The sequence below is a fragment of the Sus scrofa genome, chromosome 4 (assembly GCF_054392235.1).
Source record: "Sus scrofa isolate SSC_HxYL_T2T_F1_AM1 chromosome 4, Sscrofa_HxYL_maternal_Yorkshire_Landrace_v2.0, whole genome shotgun sequence".
In the NCBI taxonomy this organism is placed as follows: domain Eukaryota; kingdom Metazoa; phylum Chordata; class Mammalia; order Artiodactyla; family Suidae; genus Sus; species Sus scrofa.
This window is the reverse complement of record NC_139386.1, coordinates 7,951,326-7,974,070: the sequence shown is the minus strand read 5'-3', so window position 1 is coordinate 7,974,070 and position 22,745 is coordinate 7,951,326. Positions and strand designations below refer to the sequence as shown.

At 53.6% G+C, this 22,745-nt stretch overlaps 1 protein-coding gene across 6 annotated transcripts in view; it reads right to left on the bottom strand.

Moving 5' to 3' along the window:
• Positions 1 to 22,745, bottom strand: part of ST3GAL1 (ST3 beta-galactoside alpha-2,3-sialyltransferase 1) — a 94,557-nt gene that overhangs the window by 21,251 nt on the left and 50,561 nt on the right. The gene's annotated exons all lie outside the window — the stretch shown is intronic.

Below are 22,745 nucleotides of genomic sequence, written 5' to 3'. Positions count from 1 at the left end.
AAAAAAAAAAAGAAGAAGGAACCACAGCAAGAGGAGTAGGAGGGGCAGACTCACTAGTTTTGGGAGGCCTCAGACCAAGCAACTAACTGGGCAAGGACGAAGCCCCACCCACCAGAAAGACAACTGCTACAAACCCCCTGAGCCCACAGTGGCCTCTGGGCCCAGCCTACCCACCAGAGGGCTCAAGACCAAGCCTTGCACACCAGTGCCCTGGCATTAGCCCTGGGACCAGTCTTACCCACTAGTGGGCAAACACCAGCCCCAGGAACTACTGAGCACTGGCTCTACCCACCAGCATGCCAATATACCAACTGTGAGACCCTCAGGGCCCTGCAGTCAGAGACCCCAGGACCCAGCTCTGCCCATCAACATGCTGACACTAGCCCCAGTAGGCCCTGGGCTCTAGCCCAACCCATCAGCAGGCCGACACCAACCCCAGGAAATACCTGCCTTCCCATTTGAGCCCCAGCCCAGCCCACTAGAAGACAGGCCAACACCAGCTCCAAGACACAGTGGACACCTCAGCTAGCTGCTCCAGGATGCAGCTAACTGATCTCAGCTTTGGGACATCCCAGGTCATGCAACTAGCCATGCCAGGATCTGACTCTGGCCACTAGCAGGATAACTTGAGATCCAGGAAGACTGGCCCTGCAACCATCTACCCTGGAACCCAGCTCCATCCGCCAGTGGGCCAGCACTAGCCTTAGGGGCCCCTAGGGACTCACAGCCAGGTATCTCATTACTCAACCACTCCAACCAGTGGCTGGTAACCTCTGCACAAGGCATGGCCAGGCAACCGACAAGACTGGGGGCAGCCACATCTACCAGAGAACCCAAAGTAATCAACTCACCATAACAGAAAGACCCACGGACTCTTCATAGGGGGCACCCCTAGAATATAAAGCTGTGGTGACCAGAGAGGACTGTGCTGCTGGGATACATAACATGTCTCCTACAAATGACCACTTTTCTAAGGTAGGGAAACACAACCAACCCACCAAATACGTAGAAATAAAAATAGTACATTAGGCAAAATGAGGCAACAGAGGAATATGTTCTAAACAAAGGATAATAAAAAACCCTGGAAGAAGAACTAAGTGAAGTGGAGAAAAGCAAAATCCATGTGATAAAAGATTCATGGTAATGATTATAAAGATGTTCAAAGGACCTGAGAGAAGACTGGAGGCACAAAGTGAGAAGTTACAGTTTTTTACTAAAGAGAAAATATAAAGAAGAACCAAATAGAGATAAAGAATACAACGACTGAAAATGAAATCAATAGTAGATTAGAAGATGATGTAAAGGAAAGGATCAGCAAGCTGGAAGACAGAGGAGTGGAAATCGCTGAAGTTGAACAGGAAAAATTAAAAATATACATGCTGTCTGCAAGAGACTCATCTCAGATCTAAAGACACACACAGACTGAAAGTAAGGGGATGAAAAAAGGTATTCCTTGTGATGATCGTTGTACAACTATAAATGTGATCGAGTAAGAAAAAAAGATATTCCATGCAAATGGAAATGAAAAGTATTGTAAAAAGGTTTATAATACTTTTATCAGACAAAATACTCTTTAAAACAAAGAATATAACAAGAGACAAAGAAGGATATTACATAATAATCGAAGGATCAATCTAAGAAGAGGATATAGCAAATATAAATATATATGCACCAGCATGGGTGCACCTAAATACACAAAGCAAATATTAACAGAAATAAGAGAAGGATTATGATGGTAATAGAAAATAGTGGGAGACTTCAGCATCCCACTTACATCAATGACCAGATCATCCAAAGAGAAAAACCAACAAGGAAACTGGGCTTACATGACACATTAGACCAAATGGACTGTGTATAGCTATAACATTCCATCCAAAAGTCACAGAATTTCAAGTGCACATGCAACATTCTCCACAATAGATCATCCATTAGGCCACAAAACAGGTAAATTTAAGAAAACTGAAATCATCTTTCCAACCACAATGTTATGAGACTAGAAATCAACTACAAGGAAAAAAATACAGAAAACATGAACACATGGAGGCTAAAAAATATAGTACTCAAAGAACCAATGGATCACAAGAGAAATCAATGAAGAAATAAAAAATACATGGAGACAAATGAAAATGAAAACACAATGATTCAAAATCTATGAGATGCAGCAAAAGCAGTTCAAAGAGGGAAGTTTACAGTGATAAAAGCCTAACTCAGAACTAGAAAAGTCTCAAATAAACAGCCTAAACTTAGACCTAAATGAACCAGAACTACAAGATGCATGTAAGTAATCATTATGCTGTACATCTTGAAATTATACAGAGCTGTATGTCAATTATATCTCAATAAAACTAGAAGCAAAAAATACCCCAAAGATCTCCAAGTGACCAATAAAAAATAAATTTAAAAAAGAAGAATGACTGTTTCCTGAACTGCTCTGGAGCCCTCTGGTCAATGAACAGTTGCTATCCAGATATTCTGGTTCAGTAAAGAACATGCTAGTGGATCAGGACCCATGTTAATTGGAATAAAAACAAATTTGAGCCAGACATGCCTGGGTTCAAATCCCAACTGTCCCCACCCCCAGTTTTGTTCTCAGGGACAAGGCCCTGAATCTCTCTAATACTCGGCCTCAGAATCCACAAAGTTGGACTCATAATGCCCAAAAGGAGGGCTGCCATAGGATAACATGATTTGCACCAAAGTGACTAGCTTGGATTCAGGGCATAGGGCAGGGACATTATAAATTTCAATTCTCCTTCCTTCTTCCTAAGGCTCCTTATTTGTAAAAAGTCCAACAGAGGCCCCGGCTTGCCCTACTGGCAGGGTTGTTTAGAAGACCAAATGAAATCAAGCATGAAAGAACAAAGTGGTGGAATTAGGAAAATGATGAGTCTGACTTGTTTCATCAGTGTCTTCCATTCCTCAAGGGAAAGGACAACCAGCCCTTCTTTGCTTTCTGTTCTACTGCCCAGGACTTCTGAGAACCTACAGGGAAGGGGTCCCAGAGCAATGAATGGGCTAGAGGTGTAGGAGGTACATGTAATTCACATGGCCAAATTCTCTCTTCTAAGGGTTAACCTATGTGCATGTGAGGGCTTTTAGGCATCCCAGTACTTCTTTTTTTTTTTTTTTTTTTTTTTTTATTGTTGCTATTTCTTGGGCCGCTCCCGCGGCATATGGAGGTTCCCAGGCTAGGGGTTGAATTGGAGCTGTAGCCACCGGCCTACGCCAGAGCCACAGCAACGCGGGATCCGAGCCGTGTCTGCAACCTACACCACAGCTCACGGCAACGCCGGATCGTTAACCCACTGAGCAAGGGCAGGGATCGAACCCGCAACCTCATGGTTCCTAGTCGGATTCGTTAACCACTGCACCACGACGGGAACTCCCTCAGTACTTCTGTTGGCAGGGCTGCCATGCTATCTTGTGTCTCTTGGACTGAGGATTCTTTCCTCTGTGCTCTCTTCCCTGTACTGCAGGGGCTGGATGTCTAGAAACTACACTTCCCAGCTTCCCCTGACCACAGGCTGGATGTAATTGAGAATCAGCCAATAAAAGAAGGATAACCAGCAGGGAAGCAGGGTTGTCCTCCCTCCCGCGGTGGCAGAGGCTGCAGGGTGGTCTGAGGTTTGCACCCAGGCCCTCTACTGCCCTCCACCCCAGTCTGCAGGGTAGTCTCAGATTCCGTGCTGGCTTCCTCTAGCTTCCTGGCCCCTGGACCCCAGCCTGGAACAGCAGGACCCTGGTCACCTTTCCAATAACTCCATAAACAACCGGATTCATAATCCAGATCCTTCTGCTTGAGGCTTCTGCCTCAGTGAAGCTCCATCCATCACGTGGGGATAAGGTAGTGCCCACATCACAGGACTGGGCCAAGAAAGACCTGCATCAGTAGGTAAAGCTTGAAGAGCTGTGCCAGGCACACAGCGAGGGCTCCCCCTAGTGTTGGGTTTTATTACTGACATCCCTCCTGGGGTTTCTGTTTTCCAGCAGGGAGTGCCAGTTTACACCCCTGCCCCCTCTCTTGGGCCCCCCTTCAGGGAACAGATGTGGAGGCTGAGCTCAGGAAGGGGAAGTGATTCATCCAGTGACACACAGCAAAGTGCCGGCGCTAGGAGGGGAGCCCAACTCCAGGACAGGCTTGGCTCCTTAGAAGGAACCCACTCCATTCACTCAGCTGCCCTGGTGCGGCTGTTTCTATGCTTCCCAGGGGAAGGAGTTTGGCCGGCGTCCTTGGCTGAGACAGAATGGGGAAGGAGCCAGCAGGGGCCGAGGTGGAGAGTCCAGAATGAGTCTGGCCCCTGCGGCCAGGGGTGGGGCCTGTAGGAAAGTCCTAAAAGCACAGAGTCCTTTGCAGAGTGACCCAGGGTTGGCTGGCTGAGCTTCAAGCCCCTCGTGTAGAAAATGGGGGCCATTCCTGCCCCTGAGGAGACCAGGAAAGCACTAATGAACCTATTAACAGGGGACACCGTCCATTCATGGGGGGCTCCCTCTTTGCCAGATCCTTCTTTAAGCACAGCACTGGATCAAACTGCCAGAGCCCATGACAATCCCAGCACTGGTACTGGGTACCATCTCCATCTTTCAGAGGCAGGAGCAGAGGCCCACCGCGGTCAACAACCTGTCCACGGGGAGCTAGGATGCTGGGCAGGGAGAGCCCAGCAGGTAGAGGATGCAAACCCTCCTTTCCCTGTTTTGTTTTCAGCCCAGCCCCACCCTCTGAGTCACACAGGAAATTGGCAGCCAGGCTCCTGTGGCCCAGCCTGGACCTGGACCAGCCTCAGCTGCAGCCAGACCCAGGCCCCTCCAGAAAACATGATTCCAGAGAAGCCCAGCCTGGACGAGGTGAGGCCTAAGATGGCCACAGCCATGGAGAGGCCCACGGGCCACGACAGTAAGTAAGTAACGCGGATATCCTGCCTGACTTTCCGGCCGATCAGCTTGTCCCACAGATGTCACATTAGAGGTTGCAATATCAGCTCCTGTCCCTGTCTAGAGGCCAGCCTTTCAGATCAGGAATTTGCCAGCCCCATCACTGCACGAGCTAATTCCTCATCATTCATCTCCGACTCTGCGTGCGCATCCATTCTCTTGGTTTTGTCTCTCTGGAGAACCCGCTGAGACGGCCTCCTGCAGTGCTAGAGTGGAGAGTAATGGGGTGCGCTGGCAAGCACCCCAAGAATATGCTCATGGCCGGAGGGCTGTGGGAGGGCCTGGTAACTAGGCAGAGATGACAAGGGCCTCCCAGCAGAGGAAGCTGCAGGCGCAAAGGCCTGTCAGGAGAGCAGGCGAGTCCAAGACGAGACAGTCAAGTGGAGCAGAAAAGCAGAGAGGAGGATGCAAGACGGGCTTGGGGGGGCGGGCAGGGGAGGTCTCGCAGCCCCGGGGCCACATAGCAGGAGCCGTGAGACCCCCCCCCCCGGGCTGGAAGCAGTGGGGTTTCCCGTCAGGCTCAGGGAGATCCCCACTTGCCTGTCACACGGGTGGGTTGGAAGAAAATCAGGACTGAAAGAAGGACACTTCCTGCGGCGCCACCCCCTCCCCACCCTGCCGAATGTGCAGGGCCAGCGGCACCCCGTCCCCTCCCTGCCAGCCAGGGCGGGCCAAATGTGCGCAGCCAGGCCTGCGGGGGCTGGGGGGGCGGTGCTTGGGCAGTGAGCCGGGCACCTGGGCTTTCCCTCCAGATGTTCCCTCCACCTCTCACATCCTGCTCTGGGCCCCGGGGAGGGCCTGGGGGCCTGCACCCATGGGTCCTCACACGGGCTGGCTTCCTCTGGGCTTTGGCCCATGGAGACGCCAAAGGGAGACTGGAGGGAGAGAAGGGGCTGAGGTCAGCTGCCTAGTGCCCCCCTGTGGGGCAGCCAGGAGCTGGCGACCTCTCGCCCTTGTCAAGCAGCCCTCTCCAGGCAAGGGCTCTGTCCTGCGGTCCTGGTAACATCCTGACCCTCTTCCTCTTGCCTCTTTAGCCCTAGGATTAGAAACACCCCACTGTTTTCATCTCCAGGGACCACGTCATCCTTGTGTTTCCCGCCCCAGACCACACCCCTAGGAACCACCCTCTCGGCGGACTGCCCTGCCCCCCCCCCCCCACTCTGAGCACAGCATCTGCATCTGTCCGGCCTGGTGCAAACCCCAGGGCCAATGCAAGTGGCATCCCCTGGAGGCTTGGTCCCCTGGGAGCCCCGCCTCCCCACCCCAACCCTCCCCAGAGAAACCAGCTGCTCTAGGAACAGCCTTGGCAGCTCAGAGGATTTGCAGGAAGAGCCGGCTCAGGCCCAATGGATCCTCCTGAGCCCCAGCTCCCCTTCTGCCTTAGGAGCTGCTCTTTCCAGAATCTTCCCAACCCTGTTCTCACTGCTGCCAGGACTCACCTATCTTGTTCCCCTCATGCCTTGAGACAGCCCATGGCAGGGATGAGATGGGGGCTCTGGGTGGGCACCACTCAGGCTCCAGGCTCGCCATATTCTAGGTTCCACTGGGGGGTGCCCTAACAAGCTCCGCCCCCAGCCTGCCACCCACTGGAGGGCAGAGGAGCCACAGGGCCAGGGCCCTGTAGCCCTTGGCTGCTCTGGAGGGTGATGAGCTTGACACACACACACACCCGGCTCCTGACCCCCGGTCTGTGCCTAATTCTCCCACACTCTCCCCCGTCCGCTCTCTGACTTCTGCTCAACTTAAAACATCCAGGCATCAGAGAGAATCCTCATTGTTTTTCCAGCAGACAGAGGCCCATAGATCATCTCTAACCAGACCCGGGGGCCTCTGGGAGTGTCTCCTTCATCCCATCTCAGGACTGACTGGCAGCCACAACAGCCAATTTATCCACCCAGTCTGCCCCGCCAGCTGTGTCAATACCTAAGGTTTTCGTGCTGGACACCTGGCAAAGCGCCCAGTTGACCTCTGGGGCAGGTACCCTTTGCTCTGCTCTGCAGGGGAGGGAGCTGGGCTCTGAGGGGCTAGGCTTTCCCAAGGCTGGGCAGCCTCATAGGATCAGCCAGGGTGTGAAAGAGACAGTGGCTGGTCCAGTGGGGGAGGTGGTATTGTCACCTCCATTTTACAGATGGGGGAGCCGAGGCCATGGACTTGGGTACCTTTCTCAAGGTCACAGGGTTAGGGAGGGCTGGAGCTGATTCCCATGCCTGCGCTCCAATGCTCACCTGGCCGAGTCTCTAAAGCCAGCCTGGCTATCCTCCATGCTCACGAAGGACCAGCATCGCCAAGGAGGGACCCCAAGGGCCCCCATGATTCAGAAGTGGCAGGGTGGTGACAACTGAAGGGAGAGGGAAGGCTCTGTGGAGGAGGAGGCCTCTGGCACTGATGGAGGAAAGCAGAGAGAGTGGGGTAAACCAGGCAGCACCCGGAAAGCACATGGCAGAGGCAGCGGTGATGGGGGCAGTTGGCACAGTCATGGAAAAGAGGGTGCCCTTTGGAGTGGCTCGGGGTGGGGGGCACCCTATAGTCATGGACGTCTTTAGGAACGAGGACTTTGGGATGAAGGCGGCGGGGAGCCAGTGATGGTTTCCGAGCTGCAGATGGTAGCCATACAATCGGTACATGGAGTCCGGACTGGGGGTAGGGGGTGCACACAGCGCCCCCTGGAGTCCGGAGAGCAGCCCCACCGCCATCCTGGTGCCTTGGGAAGCCCATTTTTGGGGGGGTCCTCAGTTTCCCTACCTCTTCCAGTGCTGACTTGACTGTATGCCCATTTCCTCGACACCCCAAAAGTGCGGGCAGGCTGAAAGAACCCTCTCGAGCGCCTGCAAACCCTGGGACCTCCTGCCTGCTCCTTTGCCAGGGGGCTGGAGGGGAGAGCCCCGCTTCCGGAAGCACGTGTGGTGCCTCAGAACAGGCAGTTTGGAGATGCGCCCCGAGAAACATGATTAACCAGGATTAGGGTCATGTGAGAAGGAGCTGGATATATTTTCATATTCTGAGCTGCACAAAAGGAATTTAAATCCACAAATCTTCTTGAGTGTGTAGACCGAGGGGTGCTCAGTTCAGAGCCCAAAGACATCCACACACCATTCAAAGCATGTAATACGGTCAGGAATTTAAGGCGTCCCACTGCGTATGCACATCCAGGCCGACACTGGCCCCCAGAGAAGAGGGCTTTCCCTGACTGGGGTGGTACCGAACTCATGACAAGGGAAAGAGGATTCAGAACTATGAACCTCCGCCTCCGAGGTCTGCCCCGGGTTCTTTTCTACTTTGTTTTGTTTTTTGCTTTTTGTTTTTTTCCACTTTTTTAGGGCCGCACCTGCAGCATATGGAAGTTCCCAGGATAGGGGTTGAATCTGAGCCACATCTGCAACCTACACCACAGCTCACGGCAACACCAGATCCTTAACCCAATGAGCGAGGCCAGGGATCGGACCTGCATCCCCATGGATCCTAGTCAGGTTCTTAACCCCAATGAACCACAGTGAGAACTCCGTGCCCCTGGTTCTAAAGAGCTTTGCAGACGGGAAGGGCTGGAAAGAGGACGGGGGCTACAGTTCCAAAGCCTGACTAGCTGTGTGACCTTGGACGAGTCACCTGACCGCACTGTGCCACACCTATGCAAAATCAAACCAGTTAAGAACGCGTGCCTTAGGAGTCCCAAAGGAACGGGATGAGCCAGCAACGAGGTCTGGCCTCCACGTGGGCCAGTCGCCTCTCTGATTCCTCCTCTGAACTCATCCTACTAAGAGAAGACATATTCTGTGCCCTGACTTGGAACTAACTGCAGCTCTAAGTTCTGGTCTAAGAGTTGCTGGCTCAGTGACTCTATGAATATGCCCATTTCACAGAAGAGAAAATGGAGGCTCAGAGAGGCTAAGCACTTGGCGCAAGGCTGTGCATTTTGTAAGAGTGACGCTAAAAAGAGATGCAAGCAGTAGAGCTGCAGGGTCCCAGCTCTGAGCCTAAGTGTCTGTCCCACCGGCGGGTCCTGGCTGGAGCCCTTCACCTCTCCAGCAGGGGCATCCATGCGAGCTGAGGCCTTGTGTCCCCCACTCAGCCCTCCCACCCCCCCCAAGGTGTTCACACTCACAGCAGCTACTCACCCTCTAAGCAATGAAGAAGCTTAAGTAGAGCAGGAGGGAGAAAGAGTGAGCTGTGCACACCCCCAGAATGGTGAATGCCCACGCTCTGTGGCCAGGGGTGCCCTGGGGACAGAGCTGTTCTGCCCCAGCTCTGGGGGGTTGGGGGAGTGCCTCGGGCAGGAGACGGCACCATTTGTCCTCTGCCGCCCATCAAAGGGCCTCCCACTTGGGGACACAGCACTTTCAAAGCCTCTTGTTCTGCCTAATTTTGCTTTAAAACTCACAGGCCTCCTTTCATCTTCTCCTGAAACGCCTGGTGAGAGGCGGGCTTTGAAGAGGCTGGCTGCTGTCCCGGGGTCTCAGAGGCCGGCCAGGGTGGCAAGTCCAGGCGGGTCTCTGGGTCTGGCGGAGCACACCTGGCACCAGGCAGGGTCTCCATCTCAAGAGTGCCAGCCCTCCTAGGTGGCCAGCGGGGTGACCTCACCACGCCTTCCTCACCTGTAGACAGGACGATGAAAATGCTCATCTTTGAGTGTCCTGGGCTGACACGGGGACCACAGGAGCTTGGGTAATGACAGGTCTCTCCAGATGTGCAGCACAGAGCAGGAGTCAGGGACGGTGAAAAGGAATTTGTAATTTATGACAAGACCAGGAAATTTTCCTTCACTATAGGGGCCTCCCGCTTCCATTCTAAGTGTGTATTGTGCATGTGCATTAACCAGACCTCCTTAGGAGAAAATCTTCCTTCTTAATCTTGAAAGGGCTCACGGTGACACGCGACGCTGTTCTTAAGCATACATCCGCATTGTGTAAACTGTCCATAATATGTCATTTGATGCATGAAACTTACACATTTTGGGAATTCCCGTTGTGGTGCAGCGGAAACAAATTTGACTATTATTCATGAGGTTGCAGGTTCAATCCCTGGCCTCGCTCAGTGGGTTGAGGATCCGGCACTGCCGTGAGCTGTGGTGTAGGTCACAGACGCGGCTCGGATCTGGCGTTGCTGTGGCTCTGGCGTAGGCCGGTGGCTACAGCTCCTATTTGACCCCCAGCCTGGGAACTTCCATACACAGTGGATTTGGCCCTAAAAAGGAAAAAAAAAAAAAAAAAAAAAAAAAAGAACCAAAGACCTTACACGTCTGGACCACCAACAGGCAGAACAGTCCACAGAGTTTTCTGAAAGACTATCTCCTGGGCTGTAATCCCCAGGTTGGCTGGAATACAATTTTCCATTTTGGGGAGTTCTTTTGTGGCATTGCGGGTTAAGGATCTGGCATGGTCATTGCAGCAGCTGGGCTGGATGTTGTGGTGAGGGTTTGACCCCTGGCCTGGGGAACTTCCATGTGCCAAGAGAGCGGCTGGAAAAAATTTTTTTTCCATTTCTTTCTTAGATGGACTATTGATGAATGTTTTTTCATCCACCTGGACAAAATCTGAAGGGGCCAGCCCTAGCTGTCTTCTCTCCTTCTATTCCTTTTTTTGGGCGGCGGCGGCGGGGGGGCAGCACACAGACATTCCCGGGCCAGGGATCAAACTGACGCCACATTGGTGACAAGGCCGGATCCTTAACCCACTGAGCCACCAGGGCCTCCTTTTTTTTTTTTTTCTGGCTCTCTTCTTTTGCTCTCTGGGATCCTGACCCTGTCACCTCCTCCTTTCTGCTCCCAATGAATGGCCAACCCCTCCATCAGGGCAGAGACTGCAGGTGAATATGCTACCTGAGAGTCTGTGTGTGGGGAGAACAAGAGCTGCATATCAAACGGTTTGGTTCTCAGTAAAGAAGAGAAATCATCTCAAACCTGGGATGAGCTGGCCTCCTCTTATTAACGCAAATCCTAAGTGCAGGACCTTCAGATCCAGCTTAGACTCATGAGGCCCCCACAAGATGCCTGGATGCTCAGCTCCTCCCTACGGTACAGGGAGATCCGCAGACTTAGTAAGTGCTTTCTGATAAGCCGTGCCCCGGTATTGGTCCCCAGAACCGTCACTCCCTTTTCGTTCCTGAGCTCAGCCTCTGAAAAGTATTGACTGAGCTGCCATCCTCCCTAAACTTCCGAAGAGTTCATCTGAGCTCAGGCTCCAGGAGTGGCCCCTCTCCCACTTTACGAAAGCCTCTCGTCTCTGACCCAGGAGTCTCCTGCCTTCCGCCAGCATCCCTAAAACACTAACAGACTAGCTTATTAGCTTGTGAGCAGAATAAAACCAAATCCCAGCCTTACGCCCCTGCTGTTCTATTGCTCTATTTTATACAAAGGATTTTGTTATCAACCGGATGTCCTTGTGGATGGAGGAGCTTTCTGTCTCCTGTCCCCTCCCAGCCGGTCAACCTCACGTCTCCAGCATCACCTTCCTGGGAACTTCCCTGGGCCCCTCTCCTCCCCTTTTCCCCAAATTCATATGAGACGAGACAGTTTGGATGGAATGGACCAAATGGGACTTGACTGAGAGAGACATTAGCTCTTGTAAGTAAACACAGAACGCGTTAAGCCAAGAGAACTGGGGGCAGGCACTGTGCAAAACAGACAACACAGAGGCAAACATTTCCGAATGTTTACATTTTTGTGACCTTGAGAGTGAGCTCAGCCACAAACACTCAGTCGGACCAAATGGAGGAAGTGGGAGTTCCCGTTGCGGCTCAGCGGGTTAAGGAACAGACCTGGTCTCCTCGAGGATGTGGGTCCAATCCCTGGCCTCTCTCAGTGGGTTAAGGATCCAGCGTGGCCGCAAGCTGTGGTGGATGGAGGTCACAGATGCGCCTCGGGTCCATTGTGGTCGTGGCTGTGGCACAGACCTCAGCTGCAGCTCTGATTCGACCTCTGGCCTGGGAACTTCCATATGTCATAGGTGCGGCTGTAAAAAGAAAAAAAAAAAAACATCGAGGAAATGGTCAGTTTGAGTCTGAACTGCCCTTGAGAGCACAGACTGTGTTTTCTATAGTTCTGTGTCTCCAATGCTATGCCCTTGGCCCTGGCCCCTCCCAGCCCAGTCCATCTGTTAATGGACAGATGGACAGGTGGGTAGCCCCATGATGCCGATGGGCTTGCTGGTCGACCACCAGGCTGCCTGCTCCTTGGGGAGGAAGTAGGGAGGGCTAAGCTCTGAGCCTCATGGTGCAGGAGCTTTTTTGACCCTTTCTTCGGCGAAACTTTCAAGGAACTCACACTAACCAGGCAGAACTGCTTTTTGATTATTATTTTTCCAGCTGAATGAAAGTCTGTTCATGGAAGACTTAATAAGTCCTTCTGGGCCCCATGGAAAGAGAAAAATTCTTCTGCTGCCGGAAATGAGTTTCTGGCTCTGCAGCCCTGGGTCTCAGATCGGGGAGGTGAGAACTATTTGAAACTCTTATCCAAATGCCTGAGGCAAGACGGCCAAGGTCACGCTCCCCTCGCTGGGCACCGTTGCTGAGAGCCCCACGTCTGCAGAATCAAAGGGAAGCTGCCAGAAGGCTCTGTCCTGGGCCTGGCTGCTGCCTGCCTTGGAGGCGAAGGCTCCTGGCATTGCAGGATCACAAAGGATCTGAGCGAGGATCGCACCTTGCTGTTTCTTTTCCAGGTGCTGAAACAGAGGTTCGCAGAGAGGATGTGAGTTGCCCAAGGTTGTAAAGGAGGAAGTCATGGCCCCGAGATGAGAAGCTGGGGTCCCTCCATCCCAAAGCGTGTCCCTTCCTGCACACCTGGCCCAGGAGCAGTTCCAGCAGGAGGTAAACAAACATTAGGACCAAGGCAGATGCCAGGATAAACCGAGCCCCAGATAGAACAGGTCTGCCCAGGATCACAGCCTGCTAGTGGCCATGCCCCCGCCCCACCCCAGACTCGGCGTACAGGAGCCTCTGCTCAGCCTGGGGTCCACGGTGCGGTGCCAACCCAATTTCTGGCTCTGTTTCTGTGGTTTTAGAACCCAGACTCCTGTCCTGCTTGGAAAGATGGGCCCACAATAGTGCTTTACAGTGCACTGGAAACTCACAGTCTTGGTTTAAACACGCATTTTGAGAGTAAATGCCAAGTAAGAATGTGAAACTATTTCAACTGTCACCCAAGAATGAACTGCACAAGGAGGATGAAGGAATGAGACAAGTCATTTCCTGTTTGAGACGCACCTTCCTTCTGCCCCATTCAATCCTGTTTGATTTTTCTTACTCTCCAACCTCCATGCCCTGTCACACCCTAGACACCTGGGGGTTACAGATGGAGGGAACAATGGGATGGTGAGGAGCTGTGTGGCTGGGAAGGTGGGGAGGCCAACACAGAGAATCAGAATCTAAGAACACAAAGGTATAATAAGTCCATGCCCTGCCCCAGGGCCTTTGCACGTACAATTCCCTCTACCTAGAATGTGCCTATGCTGGAACCCACATGGCTTGCTCCCTCTTTGCATTTACACTTCTGCTCAGGTGACTGCCCTAGAGAGGCCTTCCCTGATCTCCCTAAGCAGCTTCTCTAGCCCTGTCCCTGTCCCTGTCCCTTTGCTCAGCTGCATTTTCCTTCACAGCCTTAATCACAATTGTCCCTCCATTGTATAGTGAATTCCTTCTTTATCTGGCTGTCTGGCTGCCCCCCACCAGGAGGGCAGCAGCTTCATCTGCGTCCCTCACTGCTATGAGCCCCCTGCTGGGAACAGTATGAGGCTCTCAACAACTATGTGTAAACAGACAGCGGAATGAAACCGTGCTCCAAGCTCAGCGGGCAGAGGTTCATGCTGGCAGCTGCATCGGGAAAGGTAGGGGCTCTTGGTCGTTTCCGGGCCTCAGTGCCCTCCCATAGTCAAGGGAATGATTTCAACGACAGCCTCCATCGGTCCTGCCCCTGGGCGGCCACCCACAGCACCCAGCTCCGAGCAGGTGCCCTCTGATCTTTGGACCTTGTGTCTCGAGGCTTCCTCTCCTCGCTGAGCTCTGTGTGTCCCCGGCCGAGCAGCTCAGCCCGCCTCTGGGAGAGGAAGTCAGAGCCCAGCCTACAGGTTTCCTTTTAGCTTTTGCAACAACAGCAAAACCCAAAATACTACAAAACCGCACTGTGTACCCGTGCAGCGTTTGGAGCTGTGGCACGAAGGACCGAGTCCTGCCTGCTGGGCTCCTCTGTGGCTGAGGCGGGATGCACAGCACAAGGGGAAGTACCTGGCCCCACTGTGAGGCCCACGGGTCTGGTTCCCAGAGATCCTGGAGCCTAGGACTGGCCTCGCTGTCTGCTGGGATGGTCTCTGTCAGCCACGGGAGGTCATTCCTCGACCCACACGTGTATCTGCCTCTGGGCTTGTCCTGACCAGGGTATGCATAGAGGGAGAGCTTATTTTTACCAAATGCCACCCCTTCACAGTCCTCTGCCCCCAAGGCTCTTTCCTGCCAACCCAGGAATCTGCATGAGCTTCAACAAAGGCTCCAGCTAAGAATCCACAGCCGAGGGGCAGCTTTAGCCGGACTTGGGTCATAACCCACTGTACAGGTAGGCAAACTGAGGCCCCATGAAGAGGAAAGGCTTGGCAAAGTCCACACAGTGTGATGAGACAGAACCAGACCGCGAACCAACTGGACCAAGATATCGGCCATTAAAGGGTGGTTTTCACATTTTCTTTCAACTGAAATCTCACCCAGGCAGAAACTAGTTACTGAAACTGAACTTTTCCGGTTGACACGGGGTTAGGGACCCTGGGCCCAGCGGCTACACCCCCTCATTGCCTTCAGGGCGGTTTGAAAATCAAGGCCTTTAACAGCCCACACCCACTGTCCATGCTGGTGGTCTCTGAATGTCACACCCATTCCTACCCCCAACTCCAGGTTCTCTCTGGGGACCTGGGAGCCCAAACAGGTAGTTAATTTGGGCCTTGTTCATTCTCAAACGTTTTTCAAAATGGGTTCTAGGAAATCTGAAAAAGAAGAGAGCAGGTTTCAGAGACGAGAAAGAGGAGCTGAGAAGGAGGCAAGGAAGAAGCAGCAGGACCAGGAGAAGGTGGATGTGGCAGAGCCTCCGTGAGGATGCAAGGAAGGCTGGCAGAGAGTTAGCACCTAGTGGGTGTCCACCTGGATGCGGGTGAAGGCACCGGGGACCCACTTCCATCCTGTCCTGCCCTCCTTCCCAGCATGAAGTCAAGGCTCCTGCTTTTGGAATCACAAAGAAAGACACATCCATCTTCGAAACAGGCCATCGATAGAGTCTGCGGGTGAACACCTGATCTCTATAGTGGGGGTAGGGAGTTCCCATTGTGGTGCAGTAGAAACGAACCTGACTAGTATCCATGAGGACATGGGTTCAATCCCTGGCCTCGCTCAGTGGGTTAAGGATCCAGTGTTACTGTGACTGTGGCGTAGGTCGCAGATGGGGCTTGGATCCCACGTTGCTGTGGCTGTGGCATAGGCTGGCAGCTATAGCTCTGGCAGCTGTAGCTCTGATTCAGCCCCTAGCCTGGGAACTTCTATATGCCCCACATGCCACAGGCGAGGCCCTAAAAAGTAATAATAATAATAACGGGGGTAGAATGCATTTCGTATTTGCATGCGTTGGCGACTTGCTGATGCATTCGAATGTGGCAAAATGGAGCAAGACTTAGTTAACCAGAACTTTCCAGTGACTGGCAGGGGCTTCCCATTCCCAGAACAGAATACTGCCTGACCACGTGGGATGAGAAAGGTCTGCCTCCTCGACACCCCCTTTATATGGAGAGCCCGCCGCATCCTGAATGCTGGAGGAGGCACAGGCAGAAATACAACAATAACCAAGTCACAGGCCTCCCGCACTGGGGTGGAAGAGGACAATCAATCGTTTCAAGGCACAGTGAACAAGTGATTGAAAGCAGATCCTGCATCCAAACCCAGCTCTGCCGCTTACTGGCTGTGTGACCCCGAAGAAGTTCCTTAACCTCTCTGAGCCTCAGTTGCTTCATCTGAAAAACAGAAAAAATATCTAGACTTACCGAGGGCGTGAAGATCTAAGGAGAGAGCCTGGACCCTGCTCAGCTGAGTAAATACCCAGCGCAGATGTGAAATGACAGCCACGATGGGGGAGGGAACAGGAGTCCCCTACAGAGGCCTGGGGGGAGTCAGGGGATCTGAGCTGGAGGCGTCCTGAGCCAAACTGTAAATGAAAGCAAGCGCTGTGTGCTGTCTGCTGTCTAAGACCGCTTCCTGCTCGAGACAGAAGGCAGAGGAGGGCGTGCTCTGCCCCCGAGACTGCCACACGCCCCACACTGAGTTAAGGTGCCCCACACACGTTACCCTCCCGGCCTCCGTGGGAGGGAGCAGGAAGCTCCTCAGGGACAGCTCGGTGGGGGTGGGGGTGGGGGCGGGTAAGGAGCAGGGCTGGAAGCCCCTCTGTCACGAGGACTCCTTCTCTATGGGCCAGGGACAGGGGACAGACCTGAGCAGGCGGCACCTGCAATGAACCGGTGGCAAGTCCCAGATCACAGGCAGGGTTGGGGGGGAAGGGGGCTCGGACTCTGGAATGTTCTAAACAGCAAACAAACAGCTCCGCATTTTGGGAGGGAGGGAGGTCTTGAACCTGAGGATTAGGGAAGGTTTTCCCTAAATGCCTAAAGGCCGCATGCAGGGAGGCGCTCCTAAGCAACAATGCCGACACCCCATGTATTATTATTATTTTTATTATTAATAAGCTTGCGGGCCTGCAGCAGTTTCGGTCACAGGCAGCCTCAGCTCTTGTCCCCTTGAGATGTGTCAAATGCTTCCCTCCCGACAAGTCCTCCAGGGCCTCTCTCCCTCCCCCTCATCTGAGGGCACCCCGCCCGTCTGGGACCTGAGCTCCCAGACCGTCAATAATGAATGACTCAGAGGCCTGGGGAGGAACGGGGACGTTAGTATCACATAGCGGCCACCCCGGCCAGCAGGGGGGGAGCCCAAGGTGGGCCCAGCCTGCCTCTGACTCTCCATGGAAACAGCACGAAAGGTGGAATTTTTACACATCGAAAAATAGTTTAATTAAAAGTAATGAGTTTCCAGAACAAGCAGCACGTAGTGCTTTCACCCTCTCTCCCGCCCCATGTAGGGAAGCCGCGGGGGAGGGGGCCCAGAGTCAACATGGGGGGAGCCTCAGGCCAGAGACTCAGTGGCAAGGGGCACGGGTTGTGAAGCCCGCCTGCCAGCTCTGTCACTTCTGCCTATGAGTCACTTCCTCAGTTTCCTCATCTGTCAAGTAGGAATACGGAGAGTGCCTACCTCCTTGCTGAGAAGATTAAGGTCAACAAATTAGCAAGGAGTTAAGTGCTCCCCACAGGCGAAACTGTCATCACCGCCATCCCGTCCTCATCACGCAGTCGTCATCACCATATCTTCCCACGACCATTGCCCGTCACGTCGTCAGTATCATGTCAATATCATCGTACCTTCCCCACGGTGATCCTGTCGTCAGCATCGGGTCATCACCCTCTCATCGACACCCCCCTGCCGTCATCACGATGTCATCGTCACCATCATACCTTCATCGTCAGCATGTCATCAGCACCTCCACACAGTCGCCCCATCACCATCCTCTCATCACCTCCACACAGTCACCCCATCACCATCCTCTCATCACCTCCACACAGTCGCCCCATCACCATCCTCTCAGCACCTCCACACAGTCGCCCCATCACCATCCTCTCAGCACCTCCACACAGTCGCCCCATCACCATCCTCTCAGCACCTCCACACAGTCACCCCATCACCATCCTCTCTCATCACCTCCACACAGTTGCCACCATCACCATCCTCTCATCACCTCCACACAGTCGCCCCATCACCATCCTCTCAGCACCTCCACACAGTCACCCCATCACCATCCTCTCTCATCACCTCCACACAGTTGCCACCATCACCATCCTCTCATCACCTCCACACAGTCGCCCCATCACCATCCTCTCAGCACCTCCACACAATCGCCCCATCACCATCCTCTCATCACCTCCACACAGTCACCCCATCACCATCCTCTCATCACCTCCACACAGTCGCCCCATCACCATCCTCTCATCACCTCCACACAGTTGCCACCATCACCATCCTCTCATCACCTCCACACAGTCGCCCCATCACCATCCTCTCATCACCTCCACACAGTTGCCACCATCACCATCCTCTCATCACCTCCACACAGTCGCCCCATCACCATCCTCTCATCACCTCCACACAGTCACCCCATCACCATCCTCTCATCACCTCCACACAGTCGCCCCATCACCATCCTCTCAGCACCTCCACACAGTCACCCCATCACCATCCTCTCATCACCTCCACACAGTCGCCCCATCACCATCCTCTCATCACCTCCACACAGTCGCCCCATCACCATCCTCTCATCACCTCCACACAGTCGCCCCATCACCATCCTCTCATCACCTCCACACAGTCGCCCCATCACCATCCTCTCATCACCTCCACACAGTCGCCCCATCACCATCCTCTCATCACCTCCACACAGTCGCCCCATCACCATCCTCTCAGCACCTCCACACAGTCGCCCCATCACCATCCTCTCATCACCTCCACACAGTCGCCCCATCACCATCCTCTCATCACCTCCACACAGTCGCCCCATCACCATCCTCTCATCACCTCCACACAGTCGCCCCATCACCATCCTCTCATCACCTCCACACAGTCGCCCCATCACCATCCTCTCAGCACCTCCACACAGTCACCCCATCACCATCCTCTCTCATCACCTCCACACAGTTGCCACCATCACCATCCTCTCATCACCTCCACACAGTCGCCCCATCACCATCCTCTCAGCACCTCCACACAGTCACCCCATCACCATCCTCTCATCACCTCCACACAGTCGCCCCATCACCATCCTCTCAGCACCTCCACACAGTCACCCCATCACCATCCTCTCATCACCTCCACACAGTCGCCCCATCACCATCCTCTCATCACCTCCACACAGTTGCCACCATCACCATCCTCTCATCACCTCCACACAGTCGCCCCATCACCATCCTCTCAGCACCTCCACACAGTCACCCCATCACCATCCTCTCATCACCTCCACACAGTCGCCCCATCACCATCCTCTCAGCACCTCCACACAGTCACCCCATCACCATCCTCTCATCACCTCCACACAGTCGCCCCATCACCATCCTCTCATCACCTCCACACAGTCGCCCCATCACCATCCTCTCATCACCTCCACACAGTTGCCACCATCACCATCCTCTCATCACCTCCACACAGTCACCCCATCACCATCCTCTCAGCACCTCCACACAGTCACCCCATCACCATCCTCTCAGCACCTCCACACAGTCACCCCATCACCATCCTCTCATCACCTCCACACAGTTGCCACCATCACCATCCTCTCATCACCTCCACACAGTCGCCCCATCACCATCCTCTCATCACCTCCACACAGTCACCCCATCACCATCCTCTCATCACCTCCACACAGTCGCCACCATCACCATCCTCTCATCATGGTCATGTCACCCTCGTTACGTCACGTCCGCATCCTCACAGCATCATGATGTCATCATCACCATATTACCATCATCATGCCATTACTACATCATCCGCCCTGGCTTAGAGGCTGCACATTTCCCAGAACGCCGCATTGCTCCCATTTCCCAGATGAGAAAACTGAGCCCGAGAGAGTCAGCGCACACTGAACTACGCGTTACACCATCAGTAATTCGCAGCCAGCTGGGAGGAGGCACAGTGCTCTCTTCTCCCCGACACTGCCAGCCGAGCACTTCAGGCAGAGGGCGTGGAAAGGCCGGCTGTTCCCGTGTCCTGGGATCTCCTCGTGCCCAGCTAACAGAGCCAGCTGCTCAATAAGCATCCTCGGACACGGCCCTTCCTAAGCAAGGCCAGGCGTGGGGAAGGGACCACGAACCAGGAAAGAGAGATGGGCATGGAACCTCCAAGTGTAGCCATGGAATCCAAAGAGGTCACTCTACGCTTGGTGGTTCCATGTCAGAAACCTCCCCGCCCACAAAGTGGTGAGAGCAAGTTCTCCTGGTACCCATGCAGGCCCAGCCCCGTCACACAACGGTGCTTTGCTGGTGGGGGACAGTATTTGTGCGAACTACTATCACCTCAGAGTTGATAACGGTATCTTCACAAAAAGAGGATCTCTGAGTCCACTCTGGCTCTGAATATTGCCCAGCTCCTCGGTGTAGGCACAAAGGCCATGAGAAAACGAAATCAGCTGAGAGTTTGCTGATGAAACTGCCTCTGTCTTAAGATGATGGATCCTGGCTGGGCCTGAGACAGGGACTTATCCACACAGCAAGTTCACAACAGCCAAGAGCACAGCCCAGGGCCTCCTGACCCTGACTGGCTGCCTGTCAACTGCTTCACGCTTCACTGTGGGATTCCAAAAAATTGTTTTCGGAGCACCTCGTTTGTGTCAGGCTCTGGGCTAGAGGCCCATTTCTGCAAAATGGGCATAATAACCCCACCCCCACCCTGGGGTTGTGGCAAGGACTTGGCTGCTGCAAGGTAGAAGTGCTAGAAAGTTCTCTGCCAGCACCTGGCACAGTAAGGGATCAGCATGGCTGGTGAGCGGCGTGATGGTGAGATGAGTCAGGCTGTATTCGAATCAAGCTGTGGGTTCTCTCTCAGCCCATGCCTTGGGCCAAGTGCTCCCTCGGTGTGGCCAGTATGGAGGTCTACGTTCTTTTTCTTTTTTTTCTTCTTCTCAAGGCCACACCTGCAGCATATGGAGGTTCCCAGGCTAGGGCTTGAATCAGAACTATAGCCCCAGCCTACCCCACAGCCAGGGCAACACCAGATCCGAGCCATGTCTAAGACCTACACCACAGTTCACAGCAATGCTGGATCCTTCACCCACTGCGTGAGGCCAGGGATGGAGCACCCTCAGGGATACTAGCTGGGTTCTTAACCCAGTGAGCCACAGGGGGAACTCCTGGAGGTCTACCTCCTACAGGAGGGGGCCGGGGCCACAGCATTAACAGGAAGGAAGGAGGGGAGGCGCTAGAGGGTCTGGCTTCTCTTCTCCCTCTCCAGCCCCACCTCACAGATGAGAAGCTGAGGCCTAGAACAGGAGTGTGACTTCCCCAGGGTCACAGAGCCACCAGGGTCACGGAGCCACTTGGCATCAGAACTTGAACTAGAGCTTGGTCTCCTGAGATCATCTCAGGCATTTTCCTCTGCCCCCTGCCCTTTAAGGAGGAAAGAAGATGCCTTCCTTATGCCCGCCTAGAAGGCAAAAGTCGGGTTTCTCTAACTCTGTGGGAGAATTTGCCAAATGCAACATAATTCAACAAGCTCTCCTTTGAGTCACCTCGAAACATCTCCCGTGGAGCTCCCGCTGTGATGCAATAGGACCCACGGGGTCTCTGCAGCACCAGGATGCAGGTTCGATCCCCGGCCCTGCAGTGGGTTAAAGACCCAGAGATGCCGTAGCTGTGGCATAGGTAGAGCCTTAGGTTTGGTTCTGATCCCTGACCCTCAGAGTCCATGTGCCGCAGGGCAGCCAAAAAGGAAAAGTCTCCCTTCTCCTGCTGGGAGAGTCACTCCTGTTCACACACTCTGTGGATCCCGGAATGGGAAGTAGGGTAGCCAACTGGGAACTCAGGGCGGGGCATGCGGGTGGCATTGGTGGGCTCTGCATTAGTCTGGAGTCTTTTCTAGTTGATGGGTTTTCCCCTAAGCCTCGAAATAGGCAGAGTGGGGAGGGGGGCGCGGGAAGCCTCTGTTCTCTAGAGCTGCTGGTCCAGAAGAAAGAAAGGATATTCTATGCAGAGAAGAGACAGGAAGGGCGGCACATGGAGGGCTTCAGGGAGGAGGGGAGCCTGGCACTGGTTCTAGAAAGTTGGGAAGAATATGACCAGGCAGAGGAGAAAAATCCCTGCAGAGCCTGGTGGGGTTTAGAAAGGAAGCTGGAAGGACAAACGTCCCATGTGTCTGTGTTGGTTTGTGTTCAAGGGGTTGTGGGCAGAGGTGATAATGGGTAATAAGGAGAATCCAAGGTATGAATGTTCAGGGAGCCTCGCTGGAGTGAGCCTCAGTTTATCCACCTGCAAAATGGGGAAGCTGCAGCCAACTCCATAGGCCTCTGGAGGGTGGGGGATGATGACACCCACACGGGACATCCCAGAGGATGCCCTGCAGGTGGTCCAGGTTGCACTGCCCAGCACAGCAGTCACTATCAAGAGGCAGCTCTTCCTACGAAGAACTGGTCTCCATGAGATGAACCCTAGAGGTAGAAGCCCACAGCTTCTGTCCTGGACCACCTTTTCAAGGATGCAGAGGGAGGGAGTTCCTGTTGTGGCTCAGTGGGCCACGAGCCCAACTAGTATCCATGAGGATGTGGGTTCGATACCTGGCCCTGCTCAGGGGGTTAAGGATCTGGCACTGCTGCAAGCTTCGGTGTAGGTCATAGCTGTGGCTTGGATCCGGTCCCTGGCCCGGGAACTTCCATATGCCATGGGTGCAGCCATAAAAAAAAAAAAAAAAAAAAAAAAAGGTTGGATAGGTTTGCTGGTTTGCTTGGCACATCTTACAAAAGATCATGGATCTTTGTCTACAAAGCAAAGCCATGGGACTTGGGGAGAAAATAAATGACACAAACAAAGCTCAGGCTTCCTGCTATGCTGTGAGTAATCGGTCTTTGCCTCAGATCCAGGAAGCTCGTGTCTTCTGCAGCATCTGCCAACAGATTTTAATTCTTCGTAGCCACTGGTCACATGTGGCTCCTTTCAATTAAAATTAAATAAAGCTTAATATACAGTTCCTTGGTTGCATCAGCCACATTTTAAGTACTTCGA